Source organism: Giraffa tippelskirchi, chromosome 9 (assembly GCF_054371585.1).
Source record: "Giraffa tippelskirchi isolate mGirTip1 chromosome 9, T2T-mGirTip1v1.2.pri, whole genome shotgun sequence".
Lineage (NCBI taxonomy): Eukaryota > Metazoa > Chordata > Mammalia > Artiodactyla > Giraffidae > Giraffa > Giraffa tippelskirchi.
This window is the reverse complement of record NC_137283.1, coordinates 140,342,817-140,367,130: the sequence shown is the minus strand read 5'-3', so window position 1 is coordinate 140,367,130 and position 24,314 is coordinate 140,342,817. Positions and strand designations below refer to the sequence as shown.

The window sequence follows — 24,314 nt, the reverse complement described above, 5'->3', positions numbered from 1 at the left end:
GATTCGATGGACGTGGGTTTGGGTAGACTCCAGGAGTTGGCGATGGACAGAGAGGCCTGGCGTGCTGCAATTCATGGGGTCGCAAAGAGTTGGACACGACTGAGCGACTGAACTGAACTGAGTAGCGAAATACTCTCTTTCACAGCTGCTGCTCAGAAATGTCTTAAATTTATTTATATTTTCATTAGTAGTCAGGGGAAGTATGAAAGTGATTTTGTAAGATAAAAGTTAAGAATTTGAGCAAGTATCTCAAGCTGCTTCCCTATTCTCTTGCCCTTTGTCAGTATGTGTAAATGTTGACTAGTTACGCCAGCGTGTACCACTGTGGCCATAGTATGGGACATAGCCATTGTCTTTACAACTGTAAATATTAAAGAAATGAAACATTTTCAAAGTTCTGCTTCTTCCTGGTAGCCCCATGAATCCTCTTGTCATTAGAGTAGATTTAGTCAAATTAACTTAAAATTCTTTTAAGTACCATTTAAAGTTGAAGGTAAAGAACTCTGGGAGTTGGTGATGGACGGGGAGGCCTGGCGTGCTGCAGTCCATGGGGTCGCAAAGAGTCGGACACGACTGAGCGACTGAACTGAAAGTTAAAGGGACTTGTATGGACCATAATTGAACTCAAGAATAGCCAGAGGCTTCTGTTTTAGGAGATGATTGTAGATAGCAAAAGATTTTTGCCAAGATAGTCTTTACCAGATACTCGAATTTTTTTAAACTTAAAAAATTTTAAAATTTTAAAAAACTTTCCCAAGTCAATCTTAAAATTCCTTTTCTTGCAGTTTCCTCATTGTAGTTATTTATAGACTTTTTCTTTATCTAGATTTCATTCATTCTCCAGATAGTTGAGGGACATTTTAGAAACTTCCAAATTCTCTAAAGAAATGAAACACATTCTTTTGTAGCAACAGGGTGGATCAGCCTTGGTGTTTCTTTTTTTTTCTTTTCTTTTCTTTTTTTTTTTATTTATAGAGTTTTTTTTTATATAAATTTATTTATTTTAGTTGGGGACTAATTACTTTACAATATTGTAATAGTTTTTGCCATACATTGTCTTCGACAAAGGAGGCAAGAATATACAATGGAGAAAAGACAATCTCTTTAACAAGTGGTGCTGGGAAAACTGGTCAACCACTTGTAAAAGAATGAAACTAGAACACTTCCTAACACCGTACACAAAAATAAACTCAAAATGGATTAAAGATCTAAACGTAAGACCAGAAACTATAAAACTCCTAGAGGAAAACATAGGCAAAACACTCTCCGACATAAATCACAGCCTTAGTGTTTCTTAACTTTCTTTATTGTTGTTGCCATATGTAATAAAAGGTAAATCTTTCTTACAATACAAATGTGAGAAATGAAACCTTAATTTTCTCATATTTGATAATTTATATTATTTTTAAAAATTAAGCATTGGTTTTAGTTCTGACATGCCAAGACATAAGATGCATGGGTATTAATAGGCCCTCATTAGATGGAATTTTTTTTTTAACGTCTTTACAAGGAAGATTCTGAGTTTCCGATGTCATCAAAGGCCTCTGGTAATTTGCTTATAAAATGTATATGAACTTAAAAAATTGCAGGATAACTAAAATGTAAATAAAAAAACCCCCAGCAACCACAATTCTATAAGCTCTGATCTTCGGACTGAACAAAGCCTGTATTGATTTTTTTTTTCAGGCACCTTGATATAGGTAAGTTACCTTCATGTTGCTGTTTTGTCTGTAAATCATGCAGCCTTCTCGAGCAACTCATTAGTGAGTGTGATTGCCCAGTTATGCATGAATATGGTCAGCATGGAATCCAGTTCAAATGGGAGAATAGCATCTGTGAGGTGAAACGTAAGAGAGAGAGAAGAGAGTGTGTGTGTTTATAGGGTGGAAGACAGCGCTTACAGATTGAAGCAACAGTAAGGCTGAAATCCTCTATAAATGAGAATTGATTATTGCAACTGATAAATGAGGAATGGGTAATTTAAACATGATATGTAAGGAAACAAATTTTTCCTCAGGGTTGTCCTCTAAAGACAGTGGTATTGAGAATCTGCATTGGGTTTCTTAATCATGTTTTCTTAGTTGGCTAATTAGGATGTGCTACTGATGTTGTGATCCAGAAAGTTTTCAGCTCCTAAAGAAGTTGCCAGAAGAGGGGAAACCTCCTTGGTGTGTACCAGTTTGGAAACAGAATGCCAGTTCTCCATAGGGGTGAGCGCTAGGAGCAGATCACCAGTGTGCCTGTGTGTGTGATCACGGCGTGGGTTAGCAGCTTTGTCTGCTCTTACTCCTCATTATATGTGGTGTGCTGCCATCCATGGGGTGGCAAAGAGTTGGACACAACTTAGTGACTGCACAGCAGCAACAACTCAGAGTCTCAGAAACAGGTTTCAGCACTGAGTGCATTGCTAACTTCCACTCCCATAAATAATATATCTCTAGGAATGTTGTAACGAAAACCCCTGCCCTGGGATGAAACAAACATTTATTTTTCTCAAGTAACAGAAGGTCAGGCAGGTAGGCTGGGGTCACACAGCTTCTTACCAGTGTTGGTGGGGCCCAGGCTCTTCCTGTGTTGGGGAGCCCGCCTTGGTCATGGGAGTTCCTCTCTAGAGTTTTGGGGGGAGGTAATCTCTTGGTGACTTCGGCCTGCATCACATTGGCAAGAACTGTGTGTGTCTATCACCACAGTGATGGGAGGGGAGGGTCTTGTGTTTTCATCTGGGCATGTGGCTGCCCTGGGAAGTGGTTGGTGTGGAGTTAGTAAGAAAGAGGAGAGAATGGGTTCTGGATCGGCTCTAGAGTGTGTGCAAGAGAATGTTATTAATATTCCACTAATTTTATTTGAATGTGATCCTTTTGAATAATTGCTTACATAGGATGATGGCATGTCATGTGGCTTTGCTTAATTCTTTTAGTGTCAAAGTTATTAAAGTGCAAAAATGTTAGTATTCATTATAGTAGGGAGGGAAGACCGATTGTAATTTTGTGTTCCACAGTTGCTGTTGAATATAATTTATTTTCCTCTGACTTATGTCAAAGCTATAAACTCATGCCAAATTAGATAGTTGTTTCACAGATTTAAAAAAAAAAAATCATTATTCAACAGCCTCTTACTGAGCAGCAGCTTTTCAAGGGAAAGTGGAGAATGACCAGTGGATGGGATCTGGCCTTTGGCCTCACAGAGCTTCCCATCTGGTGGAGCAGCGGGGGACTAGCTGCTGACCAGAGTAAAAGCAAGCATGAAATACAAGCTGGATGTAGAGGTTGGAGGTCAGACTTTTACGTGTATTGTGGAAAGAGAGCAACAGGGTGGACTTAAAGCTCCAGTAATGTTGTTCAGTTTTCATTTTTTAATTGTCTTTTTATGTACGTTTAATTAACATAGTAAAGACAGATCTTATCACTTTAATAGGAAAGGAAAAGAACTTTTAGGACTCAAACATGTCATTAGAAGCATGTTCATTCCTCTTATTCTCTTTTCCTCCTGGTTTTATAGCTCTTTCCTAGACTCTGCTCAATCCTAGTTTTCAAAGCAGCCACTGAAGACGTGTGAATATATTCTGGAGTTTAGTTTTCCCAAATAAAATATTGTTAACCTAATAAAACTAAACCCCAAATACAGAAATTCTTTTTAAAATCAAACAATATCGGGGCTCATACAGCAGGGTTTGAAAATCCCTTCATTGGTCCCCCAGTTAACTGCATTCATGTGCACACATACTGGTGTGGCTGGTTTATTTTCACATCATTACAGTCATACTCTATGGGTGAGTCTACAACTTCCTTTTTTTTTTTCTTGTGACATCTTTTTTGACTCTTTTCTCCAGAGTACACATGAAATAGTGGTTTTCTATTCCAAAGAAGTATTTCTAAGCCAAAGATGGTACCACCCTACCTCCCTCCCCTCAGTTCAGTTCAGTTCACTCACTCAGTCGTGTCCGACTCTTTGTGACCCCATGGACTGCAGCATGCTAGGCCTCCTTGTCCATCACCAATTCCCAGAGTTTACCCAAAGTCATGTCCATTGAGTTGGTGATGCCATCCAACCATTTCATCCTCTGTCATTCGCTTCTCCTCCTGCCCTCAATCTTCCCCAGCTTCAGGGTCTTTTCAAATGAGTCAGCTCTTCGCATCAGGTGGCCAAAGTATTGGAGTTTCAGCTTCAACATCAGTCCTTCAAATGAACTCTCAGGACTGATCTCCTTTAGGATGGACTGGTTGGATCTCCTTGTAGTCCAAGGGACTCTCAAGAGTCTTCTCCAACACCACAGTTCAAAAGCATCAATTCTTCGGTGCTCAGCTTTCTTTATAGTCCCACTCTCACATCCATACATGACTACTGGAAAAGCTATAGCCTTGACTAGATGGACCTTTGTTGGCAAAGTAATGTCTCTGCTTTTTAATATGCTGTCTGGGTTGGTCATAACTTTCCTGCCAAGGAGTAAATGTCTTTTTATTTCATGGCTGCAGTCACCATCTGCAATGATTTTGGAGCCCCCCAAAATAAAGTCTGCCACTGTTGCCCCATCTATTTGCCATGAAGTGGTGGGACCGGATGCCATGATCTTAGTTTTCTGAATGTTGAGCTTTAAGCCAGCTTTTTTAGTCTCCTCTTTCACCTTCATCAAGAGGCTCTTTAGTTCTTCTTCACTTTCTGCCATAAGGGTGGTGTCATCTGTGTATCTGAGGTTATTGCAAGGGAGTATTTTTAAATATATAGGGACTTTTTATAAAATTTATTTATTTTTAATTGAAGGATAATTGCTTTACAATATTGGTTTGATTTCTGCCATACATCAGCATCAATTGTGGGGGCCTTTTTATGACAAAATATCCTGCCCAGACTGCCAATCTCATGGAGAAACAGTGATACAGAAATGCCTTGTCTTTTTCACATTTCTTTTGATAATTAAAAAATGTGATTATATCATAAATATTTCTTCCTTCCTGGTCAGTGACTTTAAGTGTGTGTGTGTGTGTGTGTGCACATTTGTAAGAGCCTAGCACAAATTACTAGAAGAATTTCTTGGTCAAGAGGGTATGCATATTTAAAATTTAGTTATATACTCCCAATTGCTTTCTCAAACCACTATACAAAATTGTAGTCCTAATAACAGCAAACACATTCTCCCACATCCTTTTTCAACATGAGATATCATCACTTAAAATGTTTTGCCTACATAATGAGAAAAAAACAAAGTTATGTTTAAGTTTCCATTTTCCTGTCCAAACTCCTGTTACACAGTCCTTCCAATATGGTGATAAGCGACCAGTATGCTTTTAGAGAAGTGCAGTGCATGCTCGTCTGCTCTGGACATGCTGTTGTCCATTTCATTCATGTTTCAGGTACCGTCCTATTCACCAGTCATTCACCTCTTTGAGGTGTCTTTTTTGTGTCATCTGCTGGGAGTGTCATACCGATACTGACTGGAGTGATTTTTATGAAGACCTATGATTGATATTTCTCTAGAGGGAGCTGTGTTTTCCAAAATCTGGTTGCTGCCCAATTAGTGGGTTGGTAAAACCAAATTAGCAATATAAAAAAAGAAATAGAAAATACCAGAAGATCTCATATATAGTAAAGGTAAGACATGTTTCATGAAACTCACTGAATATGTCTTTTAGTATGTGTTTTGAATATGTCTGTCCTTAAATATATATATATATGCCTATTTAGTATGTCTGAGTGCTATACTGTGATGTAAAATATCGCTGGGTTGAGGATTTCTGGTATGGAGAGTCTTAGCTTTACAAATCTATTCAAAACAATTTATTTTTTTCCTAACCGAGGAAGAAGTTTCATACTTGTTTGTGGCATTAAAAAATAAATTTTCAATAGTATCAATATAAAAGCTTAAAGACAAAGGCTTATAGAGGGGCTTAAATGCTTAAAGATAGATGTCATCTAATTGGACTTGGAGATATAATGGGTGTGTAAAGCCAAATTGGCTTGGGTGCAGGATGAAGAAATGATGAGTTATACCCTACTAAACTTAATTTCACTGAGCAGTGTCATTTATCTGTGCTTCCGTGCAGTTATTACCCTTGACTCTACAGTAGTTGCATCACTCTGTTCAGTTCAGTTTAGTCGCTCCGTCATGTTCGACTTTTTGTGACCCCATGTACTGCAGCACACCAGGCTTCCCTGTCCATCACCAACTCCCAGAGCTTGCTCAAACTCATGTCCATCAAGTCTACTATGCAGGCAAAAGTACGCAGAGTAAATCTTGACATTCAACAATTTCTCCTTGTGAGCTGCACATGTGCAACTGATCATCCGAAAGTGGTGACTGTTTCACTTTCCTCAATTCCAATACTGATCTTACATTGCTTAGAAAATTACCTGTTGGTGATTATAATAAATGGTGGTAATTAAAATTAAAAAAAAAAAAAAGCAGTGGAACACTCCGCGTGTGGGTGTATTTAATTACCTGGCAGGTGTCCCTACTTCTAAAGTGAGAGACTTATGGGTAAACAATGGCCTTTCTGTTAGAAATTCTACCCACACTTTTGTGTATTATCCCTTTTATAGTTCGGTATTTTCCATCATTTGGAGAGCAATAATGATGATAATTAACTGTTTTGTGCTGCACTGTATGTTTCCCAAGTGCTTATAGCTTTCATTTGTGATACTTTGCCTCAACTAGTTCTAATGTTCTTACTTGAATTATTCTTATAATTGTATCTTCATAAAAATGATATGAATGGCTGCTGCTGCTGCTAGGTTGCTTCAGTTGTGTCCAACTCCGTGCGACACCATAGACGGCAGCCCACCAGGCTCCTCCGTCCCTGGGATTCTCCAGGCAAGAATACTGGAGCAGATTGCCATTTCCTCCTCCAATACACGCATGCATGCTAAGTCGCCTCAGTCGTGTCCGACTCTGTGCGACCCTATGGACAGCAGCCCACCAGGCTCCTCCATCCATAGGATTCTCCAGGCAAGAATACTGGAGTGGGCTGCCATTTCCTTCTCCAGATATGAATGGAAACTTGGCTTATTTTCTGGACTTGTAAATAGCGATGTTAGAAAATTGGTGTGTTTAAAGTTCTGTGATATAGTCAATTAATTTCTTACATATTTTACAAGGTATTACTGATACATTTTTGGCAAATATGAACACTAGATAATACATCTTGTTTCACGAACCAAAGAAGATGGAAGTGCAAGTTCTCTAAGGAGTGTTGACCACCACATGATATTATTGGGTACCAGTGTTCTCTCTTTCATATGAAGCATGAAGAGGCTGTGTTGACATTGATATACTTACTGTGTTACCCACAAGGGCTTTCCTTGTGGCTCAGCTGGTAAAGAATCTGCCTGCAATGCGGGAGACCTGGGTTTGATCCCTGGATTGGGAAGATCCTCTGGAGAAAGGAAAGGCTACCCACTCCAGTATTCTGGCCTGGAGAATTCCATGGACTGTATAGTCACAAAGAGTCGGACACGACTGAGCGACTTTCACTTCACTTTAATCCGCCCCAAAGTTTAAAATGATTTTATTTATTTATTGGTAAGTATACTTTGTTTGAAGCATAGTTGATTTACAGTGTCATGTTAGTGTCAGAAAATAAATTTATACATACTGTTGGCAATCTAATCCTATCTATGGGATAGTGTCCTGACAGAGAGCGTGCGTTTTTCTGTGCATCTCAGTTTTTGCTCAGTAGTATCAAAGCATCTGATACCTATTGTGGTTATGGATCAGCTGCTGCTGCTGCTGCTGCTAAGTCGCTTCAGTCGTGTCCGACTCTGTGCGACCCCGTAGATGGTAGTCCACCAGGCACCCCCGTCCCTGGGATTCTCCAGGCAAGAACACCAGAGTGGGTTGCCATTTCCTTCTCCAGCGTATGAAAGGAAAAAGTGAAAGTGAAGTCGCTCAGTCGTGTCCGACTCTAAGCGACCCCATGGACTGTAGCCCACCAGGCTCCTCCATCCATGAGATTTTCCAGGCAAGAGGACTGGAGTGGGGTGCCATTGCCTTCTCCATATGGATCAGCATCTCCTACTAACTTACCAGAAAGTTTGCTTATGTAAAGTACTTTGTCAGTGATGAGTATAATGACTGAGGTTCCTGTCAAGCATCTTGTGGGACTTTGTTAGACAATACTTGAGTTGAATTTATAGTTACCTTATAGAAGTATGTTGTTGATCTTTCTCCTCCTTGAAGGTTACTCCTTTCCATTCACCTTTCATCTGAAGAAGCTGCAGCATCAAGAAAGAGAAGACAAGGTTTAGGTGATATGAACGAGTGTTAATATTTCATTGTGTCTACTTTAGCCCTTCTATTTTTGTCAATTTAAAATGATGTGAATGCTAATTGGACTGGTTGGCTTGATGAGAGAATCTTGCATATTACAGAAACAAAGTCATTTTAGTAGATGTTTAGAAAGAAAAAGGAAAGCTAACGTCATAATACATTATGTTCCATATGTTTAATTTAGGAAAACATATTTTGTGAGTTTCTTTGAATAGAATTATTTGTGCTACTCAACAACCTTTTTACTTTTTCTCTTCTAAGATGCCCTTCCCACATTTAGATAGTGAAAGGACTAGTCAACATTTAGGAAAAAACTAAAGAAATGCCAATGAAAATCAGTTGTAATTTATGATATGATTTTTTTTCTTCGAAAACATTAAATATTACATTAAGTTTATGGGCACATGTAGTTGTTAAGGCTTAACAGGTGAGCTCTGTGAAATGTTATTAATATCAAAATATGAGACAATTCAAACAAAGCGTGTTACAAATAGATCTATTGTTGTTGTTCAGTCGCTAAGTCTTGTCTGACTCTTTGTGACCCCATGGACTGCAACACGCCAGGCTTCCCTGTCCTTCACCATCTCCTGGAGGTTGCTCAAGTTCATGTCCATTGGGTTGGTGATGCCATCCAACCATCTCATTCTCTGTCGCCTACTTCTCCTCCTGCCCTCACTCTTTCCCAGCGTCAGGGACTTTTACAATAAGTTGGTTCTTTGCATCAGATGGCCAAAGTATTGGAGTTTCAGCTCCAGCATCAGTCCTCCCAGTGAATATTCAGGGTTGATTTCCTTTAGGATTGACTGGTTTGATTTCCTTGCAGTCCAATGAACTCTCAAGAGTCTTCTCCGACACCACCATTCAAAAGCATCAATTCTTCGGGACTCAGCCTTCTTTATGGTCCAACTCTTGCATCCGTACATGACTACTGGAGCAACCATAGCATTGATTATATGGACCTTTGTTGGCAAAGTGATGTTTCTGCTTTTTAATACACTGTCTATATGTTTGTCATAGCTTTTCTTCCAAGGAGCAAACGTCTTTTAATTTCATAGCTGTAGTCATCATCCACAGTGATTTGCAGCCGAAGAAAATAAAATCTGTCACTGTTTCCACTTTTTCTCCTGTCTGCCATGAAATGATGGGACCAGATACCATGACCTTAGTTTTTTGAATGTTGAGTTTTAAGCCAGCTTTTTCACTGTCGTCTATCACCCTCTGGAGAAGGCAATGGCACCCCACTCCAGTACTCTTGCCTGGAAAATCCCATGGATGGAGGAGCCTGGTAGGCTGCAGTCCATGGGGTCGTGAAGAGTCGGACACGACTGAGTGACTTCACTTTTACTTTTCACTTTTATGCATTGGAGAAGGAAATGGCAACCCACTCCAGTGTTCTTGCCTGGAGAATCCCAGGGATGGAGGAGCCTGGTAGGCAGCCGTCTATGGGGTCGCACAGAGTCAGACATAACTGAATCAACTTAGCAGCAGCAGCAGCTATTACCCTCATCATGAGGCTCTTTCTGCCACTAGAGTATCATCTGCATATCTGAGGTTGTTGATATTTCTCCCAGCAATCTTAATTCCAACTTGTAATTCATCCAGCCTGGCATTTCGTATAGTGTACTCTGAATATAATTTAAATAACACATTGACCGTATACAGCCCTGACATACTCCTTTCCCAATTTGGAACTAGTCTGTTGTTCCATGTCCAGTTCTAACTGTTGGTTCTTGTCCTGCATACGGGTTTCTCAGGAGTCAAGTAAGGTGGTCTGGTATTCTCATTTCTTTATGAATTTCCCACAGTTTGTTGTCATCCACACAGTCAAAGACTTTAGTGTAGTCAATGAAGCAAAAGTAGATGTTTTTCTGGAATTCTCTTGCTTTTTCTGTGATCCAATAGATGTTGGCCATTTGATCTCTGATTCCTCTGCCTTTTCTAAATCCAGCTTGTACAAATAGATCTAATTTGGTCTAATTGAGGAAGACCCACATGAAGTCTTTCAAAAGTAGAATTCCGTGACTTCTTCCAGTAGCCTTATAGAAGGAAATAAAGATCTGTATCACCAGTGCAGTGCAGTGTAGTTGCTCAGTCGTGTCCGACTCTTTGCGATTCCATGGACTGTAGCCTACCAGGCTCCTCCATCCATGGAATTTTCCAGGCAAGAATACTGGAGTGAGTTGCCATTTCCTTCTCCAGGGGATCTTCCTGACCCGGGGATTGAACCCAGGTCTCCCTCATTGCAGGCAGACATTTTACCATCTGAGCTACCAGGGAAGCCCTCACATGTAGCTCTAATTAATGGAAGATCCATGGAGTTTCAAGTTTCAGAATAGCTTCATTGACTTGTGGAAGTAAAGATACTGCATAGAAATAGTCTATGAAATGAAAGTATGTCTAGTTCCTTCCCTATGAGGGGCCAGAAGTTTACAGAATCCACCCACACCCTCCCAGGCTGTCATGCTCTGTGTCTTTGAGGAGTTCTGCATATAAAGGTCAAGCCACTTCTTGCTATTGTCTTTCCACTGACTCTGCATGTTAGCCTGACTCTTGTCCTAAATGCCGATGAGGGTGTAATATCTACACTCACCTGTAGTAACCTGATTTGTCACTCTTTGTTCAGCTTCATGAGAATTATATGATGTGTAATAAATAATGGCTAAAGAAGCTTCCTTATGCAACTCCTTAATTTACCAATAAAACAATTTAATGATTTTAAAACACACTATATTAAGGTACAGTTTTACACCAGCTGCATTCATTTATGCTTTTTGTGTGTGTATGTGACTATGCTGTAGGACCTTAGTTCCCCCACCACGGATCATACCTGGGCCCTGGCAGTGAAAGTGCTGCTGAGCTGAAACCACTAGACCACCAGAGAAGTCCCCATTTATGCTATTTTTGTGGTTGAGTATATTCATCTTACCTTTCCTCTCTACCACCCTCATCTAGTACCTCTCTTTCAATTATTTTGCCTGAAAACTTTTTTAAAAAACAAATTCTTGCCTTTCTCGTGGTGCTGACCCAAAGAAATACAGTGTATGTTTGGAAGGCAGAATTAAATTGCCCTGATTGTCTGTTATATTTGTTGTTTGTTTTTCAGTCACCAAGTCATGTCCAACTCTTAAGTGACCCCATGGACTGCAGCATACCAGGCTTCCCTATCCCTCACCATTTCCTGGAGTTTGCCCAAGCTGTCCATTGGATCGGTGATGCTATGCAACTATCTCATCCTCTGATGCCCTTTTCTCCTCCTGCCCTCAATCTTTCCCAGCATCTGTTTCAGCTGTTTGAGTTAGGTGACCAAAGTATTGGAGCTTCAGCTTCAGCATAAGTCCTTCCAAAGAGTATTCAGGGTTGTTTTCCTTTAAGATTGACTGGTTTGATCTCCTTGCTTTCCAAGGGACTCTCAAGAGTCTTCTCCAGCACCACAGTTCAAAAGCATTAATTCTTTGGCGCTCTGCCTTCTTTACGGTCCAACTCTTACATCCATACATGACTACTGGAAATACCATAGCCTTGATTATATGGACCTTTGAGGATTATGTTACACTGGGGAGCACCAATGAACTCTTCTCCCAGTATTTATACCTTGGAGTGGGCCCTTCCCTCTGAATGTGGGTTTGGTCAGAGATGTTAACTAACAGCATCAGCCAAAGTGATACTGTAAGTTCCAGACATAAGCTTTAGGAAGTCCCAGTAATTACCTCTGAGAAGTCCAGTTACTCTAATGGAGATGGCATGTGGATGGAGAGAGGCTGTAGAAGTTACCCTACAGGAGAGAGAGAGGCCTGGGTTTTCCAATGTCCTAGCTGGTCCCTGCCAGCTCAGTGCAGCCTCCTGTGATGACTGGCAAGATGAGCTGAAGAGTTGCCCAACTGAGCCCAGCCTAGACTGCAGCATTGTGAGCAAGTAAAGCAATTGTTTCTCTAAGCCACTAAGCTTTAGGGTGGTTTACTATGCAGCAATAGAAAGATGAAAACACCCCAACATTAAAAAATGTGTCATAATAGCTACTTAGTAATAATTTGTATTTACATGCTAGAAAACTGAAATATAAGTTATTGCTTATCAGATTTTTTCTTTTTTAGAGTTTATTTTTATTGTACAGTCTTGGTACTGTTGGGCTATTTTATATATGTATTATTTTTTTTTTAATTTATTTTTACTTGGAGGATAATTGCTTTACAATGTTGTGTTGATTTCTGCTGTACAGCAATGTGAATCTGCCATAAGAATATAAAATCTCTGTCCCATGTGCTTGTTGTTCAATTGCTACATCGTGTCCCACTCTTTTGACCCTCTGAACTGCAGCACGCCAGGCTTCCCTGTCCTCTGTCTCCTGGAGTCTGCGCAGATTCATGTCCATTGGGTCGGTGATCAGCTGTTAAAATAAGTTCATCACTGTACTATGTGCTGTTTACGAATACATTTACATCAAGAAGGAAAGAATAAAATAGCCATTGGAGAGATTTGAATGCCACTCGGTGGTGTTATTAAATACAAGCCTTAGAAAGTACTGATGACTTTGAAGATTTTGACTTCAACTTAGACCACAAAGTTGGAAGAGAAATGTAAGCAAAACATTAAAAATATTAGTTTTTGATGAGATGCACTAAGTTCCTTTTCTTCTCAGAATCCTTTTTCTTTTTCAACTGATGTTTCAAGGTAAATACCTGGGTAGGTTGACTGATTACAAATGTTTTCACTCAAGCACACTAGCTTCTAAATTTGTCTGTGAGCAGCTTTCTTAAAAAAGCGAGTAAGCTTAGAAAATAGTTTTTCCACAAAGTACACAACTCCTGAGCAAGCTTTTGTTCTGTGGACAGATCTGATTCATCAAGAAACATCAAGATAATTGTCACGATTTAAATTTTTAAAAGAAACCAAGAAGCCCTTGGCCCAAGTATAAAACTTTCTGTTGCTTTCTTGGCATGATGCCTTGAGTTGAATATTTTGTGCTGTATGTTTTGTTTTGTTTTGTTTTGTTTCGTATTTTTGCCCCTGGGACAGGAAACTGCAGAACAAAATATATTCATTTTGGTAACCAGTGCTGGTCCTTTGGTGACTCACTATTCTTGAGTGATTAGTGCAGAAAGAAGAGGTTGACACTTGAATGCTGCTCCCTAGTGGATATAGATGATGAGCCAAGATCTCAGTCTTTCATCACAGATACTTTGTAAAGCTGGGAATCACTATTTTGACACAAGAAGGACAACATTCACATGAAAGCCCTCTCCTGTTTTGTAACTTTTTTCTTCTTGGTATAATATGCTCCGTTTTAATTAAAATTCTTAATGGGCTTTGACAGTGTACATTTGAATACACCAGTGTTCCCTCCCTCTTGGCATTCATCTGTGTGATCGTATAAAAGTAATTTTATAGAGAAGCATTTTCTTTCAAAGTTGTAAACTTCCAGAAAGTGGAATCATGTCTTACTTGCTTAAGACGATAAGATCTGAAATCTAGGATAGATCTGAGCATTTCTCAGTCTACACTCAAATTGTTTTTTAAATTAATGAATTAGCTTTTTAGTCAACATTTCCCGCACTGCCCCCCGCAACCCCCGGCCTCCCCGCCTCCCACCCCAGCCAACAGCTAGGAGTTACTGGTCTAGGTAACAGTTCCAGATGGGCAGCTTATGTTGAAGCAGTCACATTTCCATACTTCTTTCTCATTGAATAATCACTGATTTTTTTTTCTCCCCCAGTTTCATAAAGCATTGATAATAATTGTTAATTCAAGTATGTGTAATGTGCTGAGTCTTTTCACCTTACAGTTTCTAATGCTTACAAGATATTATTTGGAGTTAGGACTAAAAATATTGGCATTGTTGATTTTCTTATAATTCCCTGTTGAAAACCTGTGTAACCAGGGATTTATGTGGAATGTTAAGAATGTTTCGAGGTTTCTGGAATTACTGATTTGGAAGGTGCTTGAGTAACAAAGATGCTTTAGAAAAGTTTTTGTAGCCCTATAATTATATGATAAAAATTTTAGGTTCCTAGGAACTTTACTAAGATACTGTGTTAATTGTTTGTGTTTAAAATTTCCCCTCACCTAAAAGAATATAAAGACATTTTGGTTTTCAGTTTACCTTTTTGCCCAGAATATGTCACACTCTATTTTATTCATTTTTTAAAAATTTAAGTAATACATATTGAGCACTTATTTTATGCCAGATACCTCTTAAGTCCTTGAGGTACAACAGTGAACGTGAAGACCAAGATCCCCCCTCTGAGGATGTCTGCCTTGCTGTATAGAGAAGCAGACAAACAGTGACGATAACAGCAAAAAGGAGATGTTCGTAGGTATAAGGTGATGAGTGCAGTGGAAGCAGTAAAGCAGGGTAGTGGGAATCGAGGAGACGGGGTTATAATTTTAAACAAGCTGAGCCAGCCTTTTTGAGAAGGTGACTTTTAAGCAAAGCTGGAGGAGGTGAGGGAGTCAGGAAGATGCAGGCCTGGAGAGGCTTCCTGAAGAAGGAAGGATAGGGAAGGAAGGAGAGGGGTGGGAAAGGGCCACAGCAGGGTACAGGCTAACTGCTGCTTCTGAGGGATACTTCGATGGTTCAGCTTGGTCCAGATTGCTGCTAGATAATGCTAGCGCTTATGAACCTTATTGGAAATGATCATTTTATTATCCTATTATCAAATGAAACAACACCAAAAGAAGAAATTACTAGAATAGAATCATGTAATAAGTTATGACCTTCAAACCTCTCTTTTCTCCTTCTGGTTTTGAGGCCCTCTGTAAATTACACAATGCCTTAGTGACAGATAACTGTGGTTCTGGAATTCCTTGATCAGGCCCCAGAGGCCTTTTAGATGTTTAGGGTTCAAAACTATTGACCTTATATTCAAGGTTGGAAACCATATAAATCAGATAATTAGAATGAAAGGAGTGGAAATATGTAAAATTCCTTACATCTGTGCCTATGTATAGTTAAGTACTCTGCAGATATTAATTGAATCTGGAATCAGAATTTTAACTAGGTGTTGAATTTTAATATTTATATACCTATATAGAAAACACATGTCAGTTTTAAAATATTTATTTATTTATGGCTGTGCTGGGTTTTTGTGGCCTCTCGGGCTTTTCTCTGGTTGCAGAGAGCAGGGACTACTCTCTAGTTGCGGTGCACAGACTTCTCATTGTGGTAGCTTCTTTTGTTGAGGAGCATGGGCTCCGGGGGCTTCAGCAGTGTGGTTCTCAGGCTATAGAGCACAGGCTTAATAGTGGTGGCACACGGCCTTAGTTGCTCCGTGACAAGTGGGATCTTCCTGGAACAGGGATCGAACCCAAGTCTTCTGGATTGACAGGCAGATTCTTTACCACTGAGCTACCAGGGAAGCCCAATTTTTGTTTTTTGTTTAAAAAGTAATAATTATTTTTTTCTCATCTTTGTTTTATATACCATCTTATTCCTTCTCTTATAGTCTCTGCTCCTCCAAATCAAAATCAGATTTTTAATTAATAACAGTAATAACAACACAACAATACCTGTGTCTCCCTTTTAAAAACATTGATTTATTTGTATATTACACATTTTCAGCTTTCTGGTTCAGATGGATTTTTAACCTGACCACCTGACATTTTAAAAGATACTGCTTCATATTGACCATTACAATATGAAAATAAGTATTTTCAAGAAAATTTTTGCTGTCTTCTCATTCTGATTTCAGTTTTTAAACATATACATATAAACTTGAAAAATAAGTTTTATTTCTTATTAGAAGTATAAGTGATTCTGTTAAAATGGTACCTAATTATACCATAATTTGACTTCATATTTTTTAATTTTGACATTGTTTAGGGCCTACTGTGTGCCAGGGGTTGACTAGGTGCTAACACAGGCACATCTTCATCTTATATACATGTGTTTTTAAACATATGTAAATGAGTATGGGTTTGAATATTGGCCCTACCAGTTTTAAAGATGTGCCCTCATTCCAGTTAGTTACTTAATTCTGTGAGATTCAATTTTCCCATTTATAAAAAAATGGAACTAATGATACCTTCAGTATTATGAGGAATGAAGATGATGCCTGCAGAATGTCTAACCTGGTGCTTGACATGCAGTAGACCTCAGTAAATGGTAGCTGCTGTTAACTTAAAAAAAAAAAAAAAAGCGTCTCACTTATTAGCTGTTTTGGCTTGATTTGCTTTCATCTCCGACATGTCTTCTGCCTAATGTGTTAAGCTTACCTTTCCTTACTCTGCTCGTCAGCCTTTTGAAAATAACCACCTAAGTGTTTGATGAGTACGTTTATGAAGCAGATCCAGTATTTAAAAGAATCTTAGCGTAAAATACTTGAGAATGATTACCCTTTAATTATAGTGTCTTTCTTTGAACTCCTGAGTTTCCTTTTTATTATTTTTCCCTTGCAGGCCCACAGCCCTTATCTCCTTGTGTTTGGCCTCCTTCTGGATTCTCCCCACTAATTACTCCCTGTTCTCCTCTCCCGCCACTCTGTTCTACACTACGCACTGTTGCTAGAATAAATTTCTTAAAGCATCACCATACCCCTTCTTTTATTTTCTTAAAACATTTACCTTGGCTCTTTATTACCACGTTCGAAGTTCTTTGCCTAAACTTCATGGTTCACTACCATCTGAAACCCTCTCACTTCCTTATTCAGTTTAACTTTCCATGATTCCTAAAGCCAGTCAGTGGAGTCCATGCACAACCCTATGTATTTTGTCTCTGTTCCTTTGTTGTTCACATGCTAAGTTGTGTCCTACTCTTTGCGACCCCATGGACTGCAGCATGCCACACTTCCCTGTTCTTAACTGTCTTCCAGAGTTTACTCACTTCCTTACCTGCAGTGTTTTGTGTGTCTTGTTCTTTCTGCTCACATTCTCCCTCATCTTCTCTACCTCAAGTCAAACCCATTTTGTAAGGATGTATTCAAATTCTACGTCCCTTCAAATGTCTCTTCCTGACTCTGATTTCAGCGATTAAAAAAAAAAAATCTTGCATGACATAGTAAAACATTAGAGAATGTATTTTGTAAAGTACATTTTAGTCTTATATCTCGAGCAGAGATATACATTCTTTGTAGAATTAGCCTCTTCCACCAAATGTAAAATCTTTGAGATTTACCTGGGCTGCTGTACGTGCCAGTGCTCATTCCTTCTTTTTGCTGAGTAGTATCCCAGTGTTTGAACATACCTAAGTATAATTATCCATTTTCCTGTTGAGGAACATTTGGGTTACTTCCAGTTTGGAGAACTGGGTTTGATCCCTGGGTCAGGAAGATCCCCAGAGAAGGGAATGGCTACCCACTCCAGTATTCTTGCCTGGAGAATTCCATGGACAGAGAAGCCTGGCGAGGTGCAGTCCCTGGGGTTGCAAAGAGCTGGGCATGACTGAGTGACTAACATTGGACTATTATGAATGAAGCTGTGAATATTTGTATATAAGTCTCTGCGTGAAAATTGTTTCATTTCTCTTGAGTAAATACCTCTGAGTGGGATTGCTTGGTCAAAGAATTATTAAAAGCTTAACTTTGTAAGAAACTACCACATGTTTTTTCTGAAGTGGTTGGAATATATGAGAATTCTAGTTGCTGTCCAACCCTGCTGTTGTCATTCTTTTCAATGTAACCTTTTTTTATTGTGTATGAAGATATATCTCATTGTAGTTTGAACTTTCACTTGATTGATTATGTTTTTGTCTACTTATTGGCCATTTGTATATGTCCTTTTAGGTAGAACCTGTCCAGGTCTTCTGCCTGTTTTTGTTGGGTTGTTTGTCTTTTGATTATTGTGTGGTAATTTGTCATGTATTCTGATTATAAGCCTTTTTTCAGCTCTGTGGTTAGGGATATTATCTCACATTGCCTTTTTTTTCTTAGCAACTTAGAGGCAACAGTTCTAGAAAACTGGTGCTTTAGACGTTCTGTCTTCACAGAGCTGTGTGAATGGGAGGGCTAGAGGCCAGGCAGCTGGAAGGAACCTCTATCTTACGTTTTCTCTTTCTAGAAGAAGAAACATGTTTTTCTTAAGTAGTTGAGCTTGCTTTTCTAGAAAAGCCTTGCCCATGACCTCGCAGAAGGCTTCTGTCTTGTTGACAAGAACTGGGTTACTTGGCTTCAAAAGAATAAGTAGCTAGAATTTAAAAATTGGTTCCTCTATAAGGATCAGAAGGGTGTATACTTTGATATTTCAAGCAGTTGAAGAGTAAAAGTTATTATGTGGATATTATTTTGTGTGAATAAAATATACTTATCCAAGATTCTCAAGTTTTATCCTGAAGATAGTTTCAGGTAATATCCTTAATTGCTCCCTGGAGAAGATGGAGAGGAGAAATAATTTGACAGTCTCCAGATGGCCATTAAAAAATGCTAAATTTCCTTTAAGTTCCTAATTACAAACTATGCATTTTGTTGTATTTCCTCTCCAGACAAACCAAGTAATCCTGATGTGAGTATGACTCTGCTGTAACCCAGATTTAACTTTATTAAAACAGATGGTACAAAAGGAGAAGAAAAGTCTTTTACCATCCCCTATGGGCAAAGCTCAAACTTATTTATCCTCATCCAAAGCAGTTTCTCTCTGTTTTGGCCTGACTTCTGGGAGCCCAGAACTCTTAAAAGATGTTTTCTTGAAAATAGTGAGCTCTTTTCTTGTCTGTCCCAGTGTTCTTGGCTGAGCTTCCCATATTCTGGCTGCTTTTACTCATTAATATTCAGCCTGATCCATAGTGACTGAGAAGGCAGCAAAAGACTGGAAACTAGTGCAGTGAAAGATCCTACCAGGGCTTTCTGAGGAAAGATGCAAATGTCCCCAGGAATAGTGTACCCAAGTTTCATTTTCTTAAGTCAGTTCAATGCTTAAGGCTTTCAACCCATTAAATAGGAAGTTTTTTTTCTTTTCCTTTTGATGTGAATTCAATTAGGATTTAACTTTTCTGCCTCCTGTACAGTAAATATACTTTTCTTGTTGAAAATAAAATAATGAATCAGATTAAGATAAACATAACACATTTCTTAGCTCAGGGATACTTACCCTGATTGACAAGTATTAAATTGTTTAAGAATTACTGTCTGCCATGTGGCTGAGATGAAATTGATTGTAAAAGTGGAAACTGTGTAACTTCAGAATTAGTTGTTTCCTTTTCAGCATACTGAAAAACACATTTAGCTCTTCATCCAAGGATACAATTATTTTTTATAAGACAGCTTTGAAAAGAGTAATCTCCATATATAACTTCCAAGGTTTTACACTGTAACATCTTCTAATAGAAATTTTTTTTTTCTTCATGAGAAAATGATTGTGTTATGTTCAAGAAAATGTGAAAAATACATAATTAAAGAGTGTGGTCATTATTTTTTTACACTGCACTACTTTTTTATGAAGCCTGTTTTCATAGAAATCAATTTCTAAATCCTGTCTGTTTGCTTATGAAGGTTTGAGGCTTCCTGTAAGGTTAGAAGGAAATCCTGTTATCACAAATGCTTTTATAATGTAATTTAGGTAAATTTTGTTACCACAAATGCCTCCACAACTATTAAATTTTTTTAAAATTCAGTATAATATTGATATAAAAATTACTGGGCAACAAACAAATTTGGTACTTTTAAGTTATAGTGGGATTTGGCCTTCATTGAAATAGGGGTGACTGTTCCTTGCTACTCCATCTATTGTCCACAGTGTAGTAGCTTCTGGGCAGGGCTGATAGGTTGGAGGTAGAAACCATTACCTCCCCCTTGGATACTAACTTCAGTCAGTGTTATGAATGGAATATTCTTATCTATACAAGCAATAGAGCTTCTCAAGATGATTTCAGTATTGAACATGCTTTTTTTTCTTTTTTTCTTTTTGAGGTTGCAGCCATGGAGGATGACTGTGTTTTACTATCAGAATTCTGATGGTGCCTCTCTGAGGCTGATATGGTATGACTGGAAGTGGTTGAGCTCCATAATGACATGTCTGATGTTTTCTTTTCATACCTATCAGTGTCGAATAAAAATGCTTTTTCTTTGGCATCCGTTTATCACATAAATGTTTACTTGTTTAGTTGCTAAGTCGTGTCCGACCAACTCTTCGCAGCCCCATGGACTGCAGCACGCCAGGCTTCCCTGTCCTTCACTATCTCCCAGAGTTTGCTCACACTCATGTGCATTGAGTCTGTTATGCCATCCAACCATCTCATCCTCTGTCACCCTCTTCTCCTCCTGCCCTCAATCTTTCCCAGCATCAGGGTCTTTTCCAGTGAGCTGGCTCTTCACATCAGGTGGTCAAAGTATTGGCGCTTCAGTTTCAGCATCAGTCCTTCCAATGAACATTCAGGACTGATTTCCTTTAGGATGGACTGGTTGGATCTCCTTGCTGTCTAAGGGACTCTCAAGAGTCTTCTCAAGCACCACAGTTCAAAAGCATCAATTCTTTGGTGCTCAGCCTTCTTTATGCTCCAACTCTCACATCCATACATGACTACTGGAAAAACCATAGCTTTGACTAGATGGTTGTTTGTTGGCAAAGTAATGTCTCTGCTTTTTAATATGCTGTCTAGGTTTGTCATAGCCTTTCTTCCACGGATCAAGCATCTTTTAATTTTGTGGCTGCAGTCACTGGCTGCAGTGATTTTGGAACCCAAGAAAATAAAATCTGTCACTGTTTCCACTTTTTCTTCATCTGTTTGCCATGAAGTGATTGTGTAATTGTGTACATATTTACTCAACACGCAATTACTCTATGTAATTGAGTAACTGAGTTTTTGCACTAGCAGTTTCTATTAATCAGTGGGGCTTCAAATACTTGTTAGTCTTGGCCAGTGGCTACTGTGGAAAGAGATTGGAGGAGCATGCTTTCATTACATAGAAATAAATAATTTTAATGTAAATAATTCAAAATAATGTTTTAAAATATTTAAAAGTAATCTAGAATCAGTATTTTGAGTTATCTAGTGAATGATTCTTCTTGGGATACTCAGGGTAAATTAAAATATTGAAATAGGGGAATTAGCCTAACTAGAGTAGGGTGTAATGTTACAAAGTGTGAAGGTAAAGCTATAAGTCATTGACTCCATAGACCAAATTGACCTTGCTGTTCATGTTGCCAAATAGTATAATCCTTTCCTAGATATACATATTGAAGATGAGGATAGGAAATTAATAGACTTTGATCACAATGAGTGATTGTCTCGATGTATAAATTGTGTGTATTTGTTTTTCCAGATTATGTTGATAAAATATTTAAATAATTTATAGAACTCATATAAATAAATTTCTTATATCTAGTATGTTACTGATATATTCTGATGAGTATTATGAAAATTAAGATTTTCTTCTCTGAAGGAAGAGCTCATTCAATTTATAAATATATACGTGTGTATGTGTATATATATAGTGTATTTGTGTGTGTGTATGTATGTATGTCAGAGATACTGTGGCCTGATAAAATCAAATAATAATAGTCAAGCCACTACCATATTGTAATCTAAGATTATATACAGTGGGCTCTGTTGATATAACTTACTGTTATTAACCTTATTAGTTTTTGTGTCTCTTGTATAAACCCAGAGAAACCAAACAGGGGAGCTGCTATTCTAGACTAGTTTTTAGGTACAAAGGAGAATAGATTCAGGAGCTTTCTGTATGGTAAAATTTGTTGGTGTTCATCAACTCAGCCTTTGGTATATGCCTAAAATATAGAGTAAAAGAAAGATAATGTCCTGTATTGTACTGACCTACAAAACTGACAAACTGTATAGGGAGCAGTTTGGGAACTGAATATTCTAGGTGTCTAATTTTATGGTCCTCTTCTTTTTGGGAACAGGTTTGGCATTAGGTTGGTATTTTTGTATCAGGAAATGTTGAGTAGAGAAGGCTTTCCCATCAACATTTCATTAATCATAATACTGCCGTTAGAAGGGAAAGAATAGCAAGTATTCCACATTCCTCGATGGAAATAAAAAATAGAAAATAAATTTCACATTATTTTAGGTATTATATATATGTGTGTGTGCAGCAGAAATTTCAATATTCAGAAATATGCTGCTGGAGTAAGAATTTGTATATGATATACAATAATGTTTTGTTTAGTCTTAATTATTAAATGAGATAGTCACTTATAAAAATGTTTATTGATTATATAAGCAATATTTGCTAATGCTGAAAAATTAGAAAGTTCAGCAGCCTGCCATGTGGAGTTGGTATATCTGCTACATTTTGACTTTTTTCTAATATTAATTTAGAGCTTAGAGTGTAGCTGAGATGTATATGTGCATATGCATTCATGTGTAGACTATTACAGTTTGATATTCTGTTTTTTCTTCGACTATTATGAACATTTCCTCAGGTTTTTTTGATTGTAGTTATTAATGAAAACAGAATATTCCATCCTATGTATATACCATAATTCAGCCATTTCTCTATTTTTGAACATTTAGGTTTTCTAATTTATGTTTTTACTATTAGCTTACTATAGTTTGTCATAATCCTTAATAGGCCCAGTTGCTTGATTCTTTGAATAAGAGTATTTTTGTCATGTCTAATATTATAAAGTTTATACATGAAATATGTGTATGACTCATTATTTAAGTGAAAATTTAATATGAATATATACACACACAAACACTATTGCTGTTTTCTTTTGAAATTCTGACATTATTCAGAAAGAAATGCTACTTTGAGTAGAGTGAAGACTGATGAGGAAATGTTTTTACACTGTTACATTTAATTATTTTACTTTTTTGTGTAGCCTTAGATGTGATCATTGTCATCTTTTTCATAAAAGAGAAGACAGCTATATAAATATCTAAACAAGTTGCTGAAAGTAAAACTGAGAGTATTGGGTAAGGAGAGTATTGAGGATGTAAGTTTCATAATAATATAGCAATAGAAAATTATGTCTGATAACCTGGGAACTGGAGGAGTGTGTCCTTTGTGTTTTCATTCCACTGTTTAGAAATTCTTTAACTTCATGGAGGCATAAATTTGATTTGAATATTGAAATTGTGTGCCAGTTAACGAATTAATAACACAAGGTCTTTAATGCAACATTGAATTCATACGTTGAAGACTTAGCCCTGTTTTAAATTTTCTGGCGAGAGCAAGCTGCTGTTTTATTCTTGTCTTTATTTCCTCATCCAAAATCATCCCTTAGGACGACTGTGAGGGGATTGCTTTCAGGATCTTCAAGGAGACCAAAATCCTCGATACTCAACTCCCTTATAGAAAGTGCTTGTAGTAGTCACATATAATGTAGGCACATCCACACTTTAAATCATCTCTGAATTACTTATACTGCCTAATACAGTGTAGATGCTGTGTAAATAGTTGCCAAGGTGGCAAATTCAAAATAGTTTTTTGGAACTTTTTAGAATTTTTTCCCCTGAGTATTTCTGGTTGGTTGAATCCACGCATGTGGAACCTCAGGATACAAAGGGTCAGCTGTATAAACTGTATTATTATTGTTTTTAAACCTTTTAAATCTCAAATTATTTATTTAAAAATATTTTGGACATGATTACTGTGTGATAATTTTTAAAGTCGGCTCCTCGCACCACCCTGGCCTGTATCATTAGTGCATAAGAATTCAGTTGATCTTTGTGAATTTTTTTCTCTCTCAGGTAACCTTGCTGCTTGTCATTCTAGGGGCCAGCAAAGTACAAATCTAGAGAGGAAAATTGAGATAATGGGCTAAGAAGGGCCAGGAAAAACCCAAATAGCTCCACAGGGGCAGAGAGGGAATGTTTATGACAGAGACTCAGTTTGCCAGGAGAGAAGACTAAGAGACAGAGCCAGGAGCAGGGATGCTTCACTGTCTTCAGTTCTCTTCTGTGACACAGACACCCTTCATTGACTTTTGTTCTCTTCTGTCACACACACACTCTCACACACACTCTCACACACACACACACACACACTCTCACACACACTCTCACACACTCTGGTGTACTCAGTACCTGGCTACTCCTCTTCCCCTCAGGCCTGTCAAATGCACTAGGGAAACAAGGAGTATTTTCTTTTGAGATTTCCTCCCTGCTGGGATCACAGAGAAGAGACGCTCATACTGAAACCCCAGTGAACAGCTTATTGCAAAA

At 38.2% G+C, this 24,314-nt stretch overlaps 1 protein-coding gene and 1 long non-coding RNA gene across 3 annotated transcripts in view; one reads left to right on the top strand and one right to left on the bottom strand.

Annotated features, from left to right (window-relative positions):
* Positions 1-12,111, bottom strand: part of LOC145521074 (uncharacterized) — a 28,348-nt gene extending 16,237 nt beyond the window's left edge. The window contains exons 1-2 of the long non-coding RNA XR_014065076.1: positions 11,968-12,111; positions 8,132-8,205 (exon numbers count right to left, since the gene is read on the bottom strand). This is a non-coding gene — a long non-coding RNA (uncharacterized LOC145521074). The remainder of the gene's footprint in view (positions 1-8,131; positions 8,206-11,967) is intronic.
* Positions 1-24,314, top strand: part of NHSL1 (NHS like 1) — a 400,302-nt gene that overhangs the window by 176,685 nt on the left and 199,303 nt on the right. The gene's annotated exons all lie outside the window — the stretch shown is intronic.